The sequence below is a fragment of the Erpetoichthys calabaricus genome, chromosome 3 (genome assembly GCF_900747795.2).
Source record: "Erpetoichthys calabaricus chromosome 3, fErpCal1.3, whole genome shotgun sequence".
NCBI lineage: Eukaryota > Metazoa > Chordata > Cladistia > Polypteriformes > Polypteridae > Erpetoichthys > Erpetoichthys calabaricus.
This window is the reverse complement of record NC_041396.2, coordinates 205,939,595-205,951,952: the sequence shown is the minus strand read 5'-3', so window position 1 is coordinate 205,951,952 and position 12,358 is coordinate 205,939,595.

Here is a 12,358-nt window from a genome sequence, read left to right as displayed (position 1 = left end):
ATGTTCAGGTTAGGTTCTATGGCCTGTATGAAAGACGAAGTGTAAGTGGGCCCTGTACTAGACTTTATATAAAAGAACACAAATCAAGGCATGAAAACAGCTGAATTTCCAGGTGAGAAGTACTATTTAATCCCAGAAAGGCTAAGCATTGGATGATTTTACAGAATAAGAACTTCAGGTGAATACTCATCTCACCATTCACATGCTGGTCTTATCTGCTGACATCATGAAACTCAATGTGAGGGGCAGAAAGGGCAAAGTTCTGGAAGGCAATATGCATTGATTATAATTCCTTATCTGAATTTTTGACTACAGATGAATAGAACAAACTTATGAGCTTTGCAGATACCTCAAAATCCTTCTCCCCTGTTCCCTTTAAGTCAGTTCCTATGTCTACCATCATAAAAAGTGTGTTGTTTTCAGTCCTGCTGAGAAGTGCTGTTCCTGTCAAGTCACTCAAATTTTTCCATATTTAAGAGATTAGGTGAAAGCTGTCATCCATAACTATTACACCATTAGAAAGGCTGTAGTTTGGATATAGTTTGGAATACTTAATCTGTATATTCATTGTTTATGTTGAGATTGCCTCCACAAAGTCTGCTCTCCATGTTCCCATGTTTATTAATAAAAGTGGTTTCTATTTCAATCTGAGCGTCAGTCTTCTTCCTTTGACAGTCCCCAATGCTGATACATTATGGCCCATTTATTAAAACTATCAAGTATGAAAAATTAACTATGCAGTTTTTTGGTAAGAAATTCACTACTTGTACAATGAGCATAATACTGTGCGTAAAACACAGTGTAAATGTGTAAAACAATCTTTTTAATTATTCTTTGATTACTAAAAACATTTGAATCGATCTGAAACAACCAAAAGGCTTGCTCCAAAATACAGTAATGCTGCCAGATTTCCAAAGAGTGCTGCAGTGTTATTATTTTGTCATGCTATAAACTTGTTTTAATAGGGTTTCGTCAAAAATGATTAAATGCACAGATAAACTTTCATACTTATCTCCATGTGCTTTTGCAGATTTGAGGGCAAGTTGATTTAACCTGTCAACAGAGTATGTAGAGCAAACATTTAACTTATAATGTTGTTAAAAGTTCTAACTAGAAATTACTATCCTTATGCAGTTAGAAGAAACAGCCTGGAGATTCCTGGAGATGTGATGCAACAGCCTTAACCAACATGCCATTTTGCCACCCTTTTATTAAGCTGGGCCAAAGGGCATTTTTGATAGCCTATTTGCCTTTCCTCACTCCCAGCCACCACTGGATGGCACCCTCATAAAGCTCTTGACTAAGCTTTACTGGGATGAAAGGACATTAGAGAGGACTGTTTTATAAGCAAACAGAAAAGAATTAAAGGAAACCAGCATTATCCACTGTCTGCCAAATGATTTTGGAAAGTCTAGGAAAAATTATTATCTGGTCACATCCACTGATAATTTGTAAAAAATAAAAGAACAATTTTGAATAATTTTTCTAACTGAGCAAACTGTATTAATGTTTTGTAAGCAACGAGAAGCTTATACAGTGGTGTGAAAAACTATTTGCCCCCTTCCTGATTTCTTATTCTTTTGCATGTTTGTCACACAAAATGTTTCTGATCATCAAACACATTTAACCATTAGTCAAATATAACACAAGTAAACACAAAATGCAGTTTTTAAATGATGGTTTTTATTATTTAGGGAGAAAAAAAATCCAAACCTACATGGCCCTGTGTGAAAAAGTAATTGCCCCCTTGTTAAAAAATAACCTAACTGTGGTGTATCACACCTGAGTTCAATTTCCGTAGCCACCCCCAGGCCTGATTACTGCCACACCTGTTTCAATCAAGAAATCACTTAAATAGGAGCTGCCTGACACAGAGAAGTAGACCAAAAGCACCTCAAAAGCTAGACATCATGCCAAGATCCAAAGAAATTCAGGAACAAATGAGAACAGAAGTAATTGAGATCTATCAGTCTGGTAAAGGTTATAAAGCCATTTCTAAAGCTTTGGGACTCCAGCGAACCACAGTGAGAGCCATTATCCACAAATGGCAAAAACATGGAACAGTGGTGAACCTTCCCAGGAGTGGCCGGCCGACCAAAATTACCCCAAGAGCGCAGAGACGACTCATCCGAGAGGTCACAAAAGACCCCAGGACAACGTCTAAAGAACTGCAGGCCTCACTTGCCTCAATTAAGGTCAGTGTTCACGACTCCACCATAAGAAAGAGACTGGGCAAAAACGGCCTGCATGGCAGATTTCCAAGACGCAAACCACTGTTAAGCAAAAAGAACATTAGGGCTCGTCTCAATTTTGCTAAGAAACATCTCAATGATTGCCAAGACTTTTGGGAAAATACCTTGTGGACTGATGAGACAAAAGTTGAACTTTTTGGAAGGCAAATGTCCCGTTACATCTGGCGTAAAAGGAACACAGCATTTCAGAAAAAGAACATCATACCAACAGTAAAATGTGGTGGTAGTGTGATGGTCTGGGGTTGTTTTGCTGCTTCAGGACCTGGAAGGCTTGCTGTGATAGATGGAACCATGAATTCTACTGTCTACCAAAAAATCCTGAAGGAGAATGTCCGGCCATCTGTTCGTCAACTCAAGCTGAAGCAATCTTGGGTGCTGCAACAGGACAATGACCCAAAACACACCAGCAAATCCACCTCTGAATGGTTGAAGAAAAACAAACTAAAGACTTTGGAGTGGCCTAGTCAAAGTCCTGACCTGAATCCAATTGAGATGCTATGGCATGACCTTAAAAAGGCGGTTCATGCTAGAAAACCCTCAAATAAAGCTGAATTACAACAATTTTGCAAAGATGAGTGGGCCAAAATTCCTCCAGAGCGCTGTCAAAGACTCATTGCAAGTTATCGCAAACGCTTGATTGCAGTTATTGCTGCTAAGGGTGGCCCAACCAGTTTTTAGGTTCAGGGGGCAATTACTTTTTCACACAGGGCCATGTAGGTTTGGATTTTTTTTTCTCCCTAAATAATAAAAACCACCATTTACAAACTGCATTTTGTGTTTACTTGTGTTATATTTGACTAATGGTTAAATGTGTTTGATGATCAGAAACATTTTGTGTGACAAACATGCAAAAGAATAAGAAATCAGGAAGGGGGCAAATAGTTTTTCACACCACTGTAATTTAATATTTCCACCGTGATTTGAAGTGTTGTTTGCCACTTTTTTCAACTCAGGGAAATCAAGTACAGTAGAGTGAAGTTCAAACCCCTTGATGCCAAGTCTTGAGCTAATGACAGGCGGATGCCTAATGCCTAATACATTCTTATTTGACTTTCAGGAAGCATTTTTAATGTACAGCTTATTCATTTTCTTCAGTTGATAATGTGCATCACTTCACTCTTGCCAAAGGTGACATTTCCCTTGACATAGATGCCAAGATATGTGAATATCAGTGTGGATTGGTGAATTTGCCAAAACATTATTTCACAGTGAATTTGCTGAGTTTACTTGTGACCTCATTTGTTAAATTTCTCCCAAAAAAAATTCACCAGCTTAGATTAACTTTTTTTTCTTCTGTGATCCATGATGCTTTGCAAAGTCAGTATGACCTCACAGAGCTGCAGCAGAAAATGTTAAATGGGGATGTCACTACCCAATCTGGGCTATGTACCTGATATACAACCCGCATACGCAGAACTTTCACGTATGCGTACAGTAAACGCACTCCACCTCACACTTTATAGCATTGCCCGATGTGTTTCATACATGCATGAATAACTTATGGCATATATATGCGTGGGCGATGTCATTGCCTGATCGGCAATCCAGCCAGTTTTGCCTCCCCCAATGCATTAAAACAAAAACAACAAAAAAAAAACAGTATTTTCATTGGATGGGTATATCAGGTGACCACAATCAAAATATTATGAAAATACTGCATTGCTCTGCATGGAATCATTTTGTGTTAATATATATGCATATCATGTTCCACACTGTGAAGTGCAGATTGGGTAGTGAAAGGGGTGAAACCCCAAGCATATAACGCTGACCCCTTGCATCATGGGTTCCATGGGTGTTAGTTAGTCATTGTGATAGGAGCTCAGGAGATGCAGAGAGATATAAAAGATTTGGAGTATTATGGACTCAAAGTATAGTTTTATGTCATTGTGGCACACTGGCACAGTGGTTAGCACTGTAGCCTCATAACTCATGTCACATTTTTGGCCACAATGATTGGTCCAGCATAGTTGGCAGATGTTTAGACGCTCAAGGACACAGCATTAAATTTTGAACTTCCATGATGGACTGGTGTGCTGTCCCAAGTTTGTTCCTGACTTCTGCTCCATGCTGCCAGGATAGGCTGTGGTTCTCCTATAACCAATAATTCGATTAAGCTGACTGAGAATGAAATACATTTTCACACTGATGGTAGTCAAATTAGCTCAGCTGTTTTTCACCTTTGGTCTCTTTCTCTCTTTCTTTCTCACTCATTCTCTCTTAATATGCATTTATATATACACACTCACTGAGCAAACACCTGTATACCTGCTTACCCATGCAATTATTTAATCATGTGGCAGCAGCATAATGCATAAAGTAATGCCGATGCAGGTTGGGAGTTTCAGATAATGTTCGCATCAAACACCAGGATCAGGAAAAATGTGATCACAGTGATTTCAGCTGTGGTATGGCTGATGGTGACAGACAGGATGGTTTGAGTATTTCTAGAACTGCTGATTTTCACACATGATAGTCCCTATTGTTTACTCAGAATGGTGCATAAAACAAAAAACATCCCTGAGTGGCAGTTCTGCTGATGGAAACAGCCTGATGATGAAAGAGGTTAGAGGGGAATGGGCAGACTGGTTTCAGCTGACATAAAGGCTATAGTAACTCAGATTACCCCTCTGTACAACTGTGGTGAGCAGATAAGCATCTTACAATACACAACACATCACATTTTGAGGTGGTTTGGACTACAACAAGCAGAAGATAACATCCAGTTTCATTCTTGTCAGCCAAGCATGTGAGGCTGCAATGGACACAGGCTGTCAAAAAATGGACAGCTGCAGACTGGAAAAATAGAGCCTGGTCTATGGTAGGGTCAAAAAGTTGGTGCCAACAGCATGAATCCATGCATCCAACTTGCCTTGTGTCTTCAGTCTGGGCTGGTGTTGGTGGTGTAATGGTGTGGAAAATGTTTTCATGACACTCTTTGTGCCCATTAATACCAAATCAACCATCACTTAAATGCCATGGCCTATATGAGCATTACTGCTGACCATGTGCATCTGTTCACAGGTATAATTTACACATCTTCTGAAGGCTAATTCCTGCATGATTATGCACTGTGTCACAAAGCACAAGTCACTGCAAACTGATTTCATAAACATGACAATGAGTCATTGTGGTAGCTCCTTGCAGGGTTGTAACCATAAACACTGTCATATCTGACTCGTCCTCTTAGTTCAAAGTGGACAGTTTGTAGTGCTTAAATTATAAAGATAAGCCAACAAAGCAGGAACCATTTGATCTTTCTTTGTACAGTCTCGATTGAGATTCACACGAGCACACGATGCTCATTTTTATACTGCAGTAGATAGAAGCAGCAGGTGGCCATTCCCGGGTAAGTAACGTTAAGCTCTGGTCATTTTGTCTGCTAATCTGACTTCAGTCTGTTTGGATGTTTCACTTGCTCTGAGCCAGCAGGTGGAACTGATGTGCAAATTGTTGCACACATGGAAAAAAAAATCCACTGGGACCCCTAGAATCAAAATTTCTGGTTCCAAAGTAGTCTATCTTGTTTGTTTGTATAGTCATAGAGAGGAATTATGCAAAATTTGGTGCAGATCTCTCAAAGTATATTAAATTGTATAAGGAACAGACAGACAGGCAGGCATTCTGTTTTATAGATATACCTGTACAGTGGACAAGTTATATATTAGTGCTTCTTAAGATTATTTCATTGCTGTGCATATAAAAACAAAATGCTGCTCTAAAAGCCTATTCACCTGCTGATGGCTATTTCGTGGCATGTTCTCTTCTTTTTTAAACTTTGTATGATATATTCAGACTTTTTTTCCTTCTTCATGCATATTCACATTTTTTCACCATTCTTTTCAGAATAAAACTGTTCTTCTTGTAAAGCAAAAAATAGTTTAGTATCCATGTTGGCCAAGGAGGAATGTGATGGAATACTACAGTTAAGAGCTCATCCCACTTTAATTGTTCAAGTACTCTCGTTCACTGCTGAAAGCATTACTTCAAAAACACAGCTTTTGACGGTGTGTTGTGAAACTTTAGGAATATTTTTTGGAAGGAATGGCAGATGTTTTCAAGGTATGTTGTAGTCATTATGAGTACTTAAAACAACATTTAGTAGGAGTTCCCAACCATAGTGCATTATCAGGGTATATATTATTGTGCAGAAGGTTAAGTGACATTCATGTCAGAAATAAATGAGGTTTTACTTTCCAGGTTACTAACAATAGTACTTTTTCTTGGAGTTACACAATATTACTTTGGTTTCATTATATGTTTAGGATTTGTATTAAAGCATATAGTCAAATATGCAGTTTGTTTAAAAAAAACTATCATTCATGTTAAAAAGTCATGTATGTTAAAGCATATAAGTACAAATTTTTTTTATATACGTCTTGTGCCAAATGTTAGCCTTTTAGTTGTTTGGGACAATGACTGTCTGTAGCCTGTACAATCTATTCATAAACGCTGCCCAAAGACATTAGAAAACTTCTTATCCATTCTGCACATTATTTGAAGGAACTCATACTACCTGAAAGCTTTACCACATGCAGGCACTCGGGTGGTCTCAAGTAGTGTAAGTTTACATTTTACAGAAAAGTGACCACATAAATATGCACAAATATCCTGAAATGAATTCTATTTTTTTACATACAGAATGAATATATTTAGCTTATTAGAAGCACAACCCAGTAAAAGGTTTATTTCACATTTGAGTGAGTGTCTTTTGCTATCTATAGATATTTTGCCTTGCACTGAATGCATTATAATGAATTCATGTTACTTGGAGAGTATTACAGTAATGACAGTTATTTTGCTATGTTTGTATATTCTTATGTTCTTAAAATATTTAAGAAGAATCTGGATGAAATATTGGGACAGCTTAGGAATTATCTAAACAAATGGGTTTAATGGACTGAATGGTCTCCTCTCGTTTGTCAAATTTCTTATGTTCTTATAATCTTTCATTAATATTTTTATATATACAGTATATACATGCTGGGTTAGGATATACTTTCTGGTCAGGATTAAGCGGACTTAGAAAATGGAGTGATATGGTATGGTATGATATATGGTATATACTCTGATCTAAGGTTGATTTTAGGTGCAAGTCAAAGCGTGAATAGCTTGCTACTTTAAAACAATGATCAAAGTAAAATACTATAGGCAGTAATGTCTGTTAATCTAGAAGGAAAACCACTCAACCAATTTAAAAGAAATAATACTATCAAGGGTAAAAAATGTTCACCTTGATGAGATTTCATACACAGCATGTAACTCTTACCTTCCCTCCAATCAACTGAAACAACTGTAACAGATACGAGTTGACTTTTTCTTCTACTTCTTTGCAATATAATGCAATATATATATGATAAACAGTAGATTCAAAAAGTATTTGGGCCCCTTCACTTTCTGCACATTTTATTATGGTGTAGGTTTCATTTTCAATGGATAAATTTGCTATTAATAACCCATAATGAGAAAGTTATGAAAATTTATTAAAAATCAAAAATTGAAATTTCTCATTTATGTAAGTATTCAGACCCTGAATTCAGTACTTTGTAGAAGTCGATTTGGCTGCCGTTACAGCTTTGAGTAGACTTGCTTAAGTCTCAGCTTTACACACCTGGATTCGAGCAGTTTGGCCCATTCTTCCTTGCAGTTCCTCTCAGGCTCCGTTAGATCAGATGGGCAGTGTCTGTAAACTGCCATCATCAGGTCTTTTCACAGATGTTCTATGGGGTTTAAGTCTGAGCTTTGGTGGGGACAATCAAGGATGGTCAGAGACTTGTTCCAAACCCAGTTCATTGTTAGCTATATACATACTTCAGGTCATTGTCATGCTGAAAGGTGAACCATCACCCCAATCTGAGGTAGCATACACTCTAGTTTTCTTTAAGGACCTCTCTGTATTTGTATGCATTCATCTTTTCCTCAGTTCTGACCAGTCTCCTTCTGCCTGCTACTGAGAAGTATGCATGATGTTACCACCACCACCATCATGCTTCATAGTAGGTATGGTATTAGGCAGTGGATGGACAGTGTTTGGTCTAATACTCAACGTTCTGGAAAAAAAGTGCCATTTTTTTCTCATCAGGCCACATAACATTTTTCCTTATGTTCTTGGAAAACTTCAAATGCTATTATACACTTTTAACTCAAGAGTGACTTCTGTCTAGTCACTCTACTATAAACACCTGATTGATGGAGTGCCACTGAGATAGTTAACCCTCTGACAGGTTCTTTCATCTTAACAGAGAACTCCTGAAGCTCTGTTAGAGTGATTATTGAGTTCTTTAGACTCAGATAGTTTGTGTTGGCATTAACGGGTTAAGTAAATAGATGGACAGATATTATATAGATATATAGATTATATGGATATATATTATATAATCCATAATATATACTGATGTACTACTAGACAGATAGATAAATAGTTAGGAAAAGTAATATCTAATAGATAGATAGATAGATAGATAGATAGATAGATAGATAGATAGATAGATAGATAGATAGATAGATAGATAGATAGATAGATAGATAGATAGATAGATAGATATTAAGTTCCCCAATGAGTTCAGTTAACTAGATTGCAACATTTTTGTACACATGGGCCACAGGATGGCAGGCAGAATTTATTGTTGGTGAGTTTAAAGCTTTGCCTGCTGGCAATAAAAATGTGGAAAGGCCCTTTGGCTGGTGGCTGGTGTGGCTTTGATGAAAGCTGGATTTAATGAGCTCTTTTGTTCTGCATTTGTCCCAAGAGTGTGCCTGTTGCAAAGATTTCAATATCTCTTTTTTAAGTAGTAGAGAGAATAAAACTGCACAAACTATTTGATAGATTTTCTTGCAGGAGATTTGCTTCAGTAGCCTGTGCTTTTTTGTCTTTTTCGTTTTAAGTTAAATGAGTAGCAGCAGTAGTAACAGTACTGTCACATGTACAGAGTACACCTCAATTCTTACTTGGATTTCTAACCAATCATGCAACACAACCCCAATCCCCAACGCTATGATTAAAAAGAATATATTAAAAGCATACTGTAACTTCATGTTACTTAATAGAAAATACAAATCACCTCATCTGATTTACCCTGTACTCCTGTTCCCATGCCTCTTGTTTAGTTATGCTTCCAGTTTCTGAAACCCAATGGAAAAAAAAATCCCAAAAAAAAGTAACTGAGAAGATGGCACATTTCAAGCATTATTGAACATCCCATGGGGTTCCCCTTAATATTTCTTGGATTAGAAGAGTAGACATTGTGTCAAGTGATCATTAATAACCAATAGAATAAGCTGGAAAGACATAGAATGAAAGAAAAGGGTCATCTGTTATTGCTAATGTCTTCTGACAAGTTGCCTCCACAATTATTACAACTCATGTTTAATCATAATTTTATTAATAATGCTTTCAGATGTGTAAGAAAGGGTGAACACTTCACTTGTTTAAACAGCCAATAACAATCTGCCATACATTCATATGTTTGACAAAAAACATGTTTCTTTTTCCAGGGAAAAGAGAGCCAAAGCCTTCCCAGGCAATATTGGATGCAGAACATGAACCAGTCCATTGCAGGTCATACTCTGACACACACTGGGCCTCTCACACACGTTCATACTGCTGTCTGTTCAGACAGACTTGCATGTCTGTAGGATGTAGGAGGTGTAAGAGAGATTTGGCATTTAGTACACTGTATTAATCCCAGAGGGAAATTGTCTTTCACATGACCTTTGGAGGTCTGTGTGCAGGGTGCATTTTGATTTATGAATGTATGCGTTCATATGAAAATGTTACATAAGGACATTTACCGCTCCCTCTGTAGGCAGGCCAGCTGTTTGCTAGACAAGTGTTTTTCAGCAATGTACTGCGTCACAGTGGTATGGTGTGAGAGCTACCCAGGTATGCCATGGAAGTAATTATGTAGCACACTAGGGTCTGAACCTGAGAAGGACAAGCTCCGCAGGTGGTCAAGACCTGTCTGGGGAGGACAGGACTACCTGGAGAAGCTGGCATAAAAGCAGCTCTGTGATCTCTATGTTGTAGACACAGCACTTAGTGCACCAGGCTGCTAGGGTCCATCTCCCCATCTGTTTTTGACAATTTTAGACTTACAGTATTTCTAACCTGCCTTTCTTAAGTAAAAGTCTAGAAAAGGCAGTCGTTATACATCTAAATGATCACTTGAATAAACATAGTATTCTTGATAAGTTTCAGTCAGGTTTTAGAACAAATTAACTGCACTGGTTAAAGTAGTAAATGACTTGTGGGTTAATGTGGATAGAGGCTGTTTATCTTTTCTCATCCTCTTTGATCTGAGTGCCGCATTTGATACCATTGATGGCAATATTCTTATAAATCACGTTAGTCAGTGAGTGGGTCTCTCTGGCAGTGTCTTAAATTAGTGTGAGTCTTACTTAACAGGTAGTTGTGGTAATTATACTTCAGAGATACATTATTCTATATGGCGTTCCACAAGGATCTATTCTGAGTCAAAGTACTAAGTGCCATTTTTTTCAAATATTGCGGGACAGTGGCAATCCAAATGTTCAAATGTGGCACTGATGTAGTGTCTCACTAAAAGGATGCCAGTGTGGTTCCTGAAGTATCTATACTAATAAAAGGCAAAGCCCTCACTGACTGACTCACTGACTGACTCACTGACTGACTGACTGACTCACTCATCACTAATTCTCCAACTTCCCGTGTAGGTAGAAGGCTGAAATTTGGCAGGCTCATTCCTTACAGCTTACTTACAAAAGTTAGGCAGGTTTCATTTCGAAATTCTACGCGTAATGGTCATAACTGGAACCTGTTTTTTGTCCATATACTCTAATGGAGGAGGCGGAGTCACGTATCGCATCATCACGCCTCCTACGTAATCACGTGAACTAAAAACAAGGAAGAGATTTACAGCACGAGTCAAACGCGGGAACGAAGGTAAATGACGTTAATTTTTGAGTGTCTTTTAATACTGTGTAAGCATACATATTAACACGTGCAATTAAACGTGTGCATTTACGGGGTGATTTCTCAGGCTTAAAAGCTCGCCTTTTATTAAAAAGGTAAATGCTAACTGTTTTCATTCTGAAGGGCACAAACCACGTTGGATTTCAGCCGTTAAACAAGCAAAAATGTCGGTACACCAGATAAATAAGCGCAACATATTATCAGTTGTATTGTATGCTAACAATACATATAGAAATGTGTTAATCGTTAACTAATATTATGGGATGGTGTTTTTCGACTCGCGCCTTGATTTAAACGATTGCATGTCTTGGTGGGTTTGCGTAGCTTATTGTCAATATCTTTACAGCTCTTTTTAAGACTTAATTTAAAAAGGTTTTCTTTTCTTCTTAATAAAAATTTAAAAGCAGTACTTCGCCGGTGCGAAGCGCTCACTTCACTCCCTTACGGGAATCGAACCTCGGACGTCAGCGCTAGAGGCGAAGCCCCTAAAATTGTGCCACGGTGTGTGGTTCGTTTATTTGATAGCATGTAGATCGGGGTAATTACATTCACGGCATTCGTAGTCTGATTCACAATCTGATTGTATGGGTGGTTACCTACCAGGTAACGCTTATGGTTAGCCAGCAAGTCAGCTCGAAGTGATCACTCGAGTAAAGGCAGCTTCACAAAAAAACAGATCCTTAACAAATTGTTATTAGTATATTTTCTCTCAATTTAAAAAGGTTTTCTTTTCTTCTTAACAAAAATTTAAAAGCAGTACTTCACGGGTGCGAACCGCAGGGATTTGAGTGACTGACGCATACAGACATATTCATGAGTGCAGGTACTTCGGAAAGAAAGCACCGTGTAAACCTAAAGTTTAAATTAAGTTCATAGACCTACAAAAGGTTGCCATTGATTTCAGGCAAGATTGCTTTTCTCCTGTATACGTTGCATTCTCAAGAGTGTGCTTGCACGGCTTGGTCATATTACAACTGGAGTGCTGAACTGACAACGTGCTATACGAACGGAACTATAACAATCGTAAAAAAAGAAAAAAAAAAGAAGCGAAGAACCCTTGCATTTAATAAAAAGGCTCCTTCCTTGGCGTTCGTTTATAAAACAGCGGAAAAGCTGTGTTAAGGCTGCTTCACAAAAAAACTGATCCTTAATATAGATA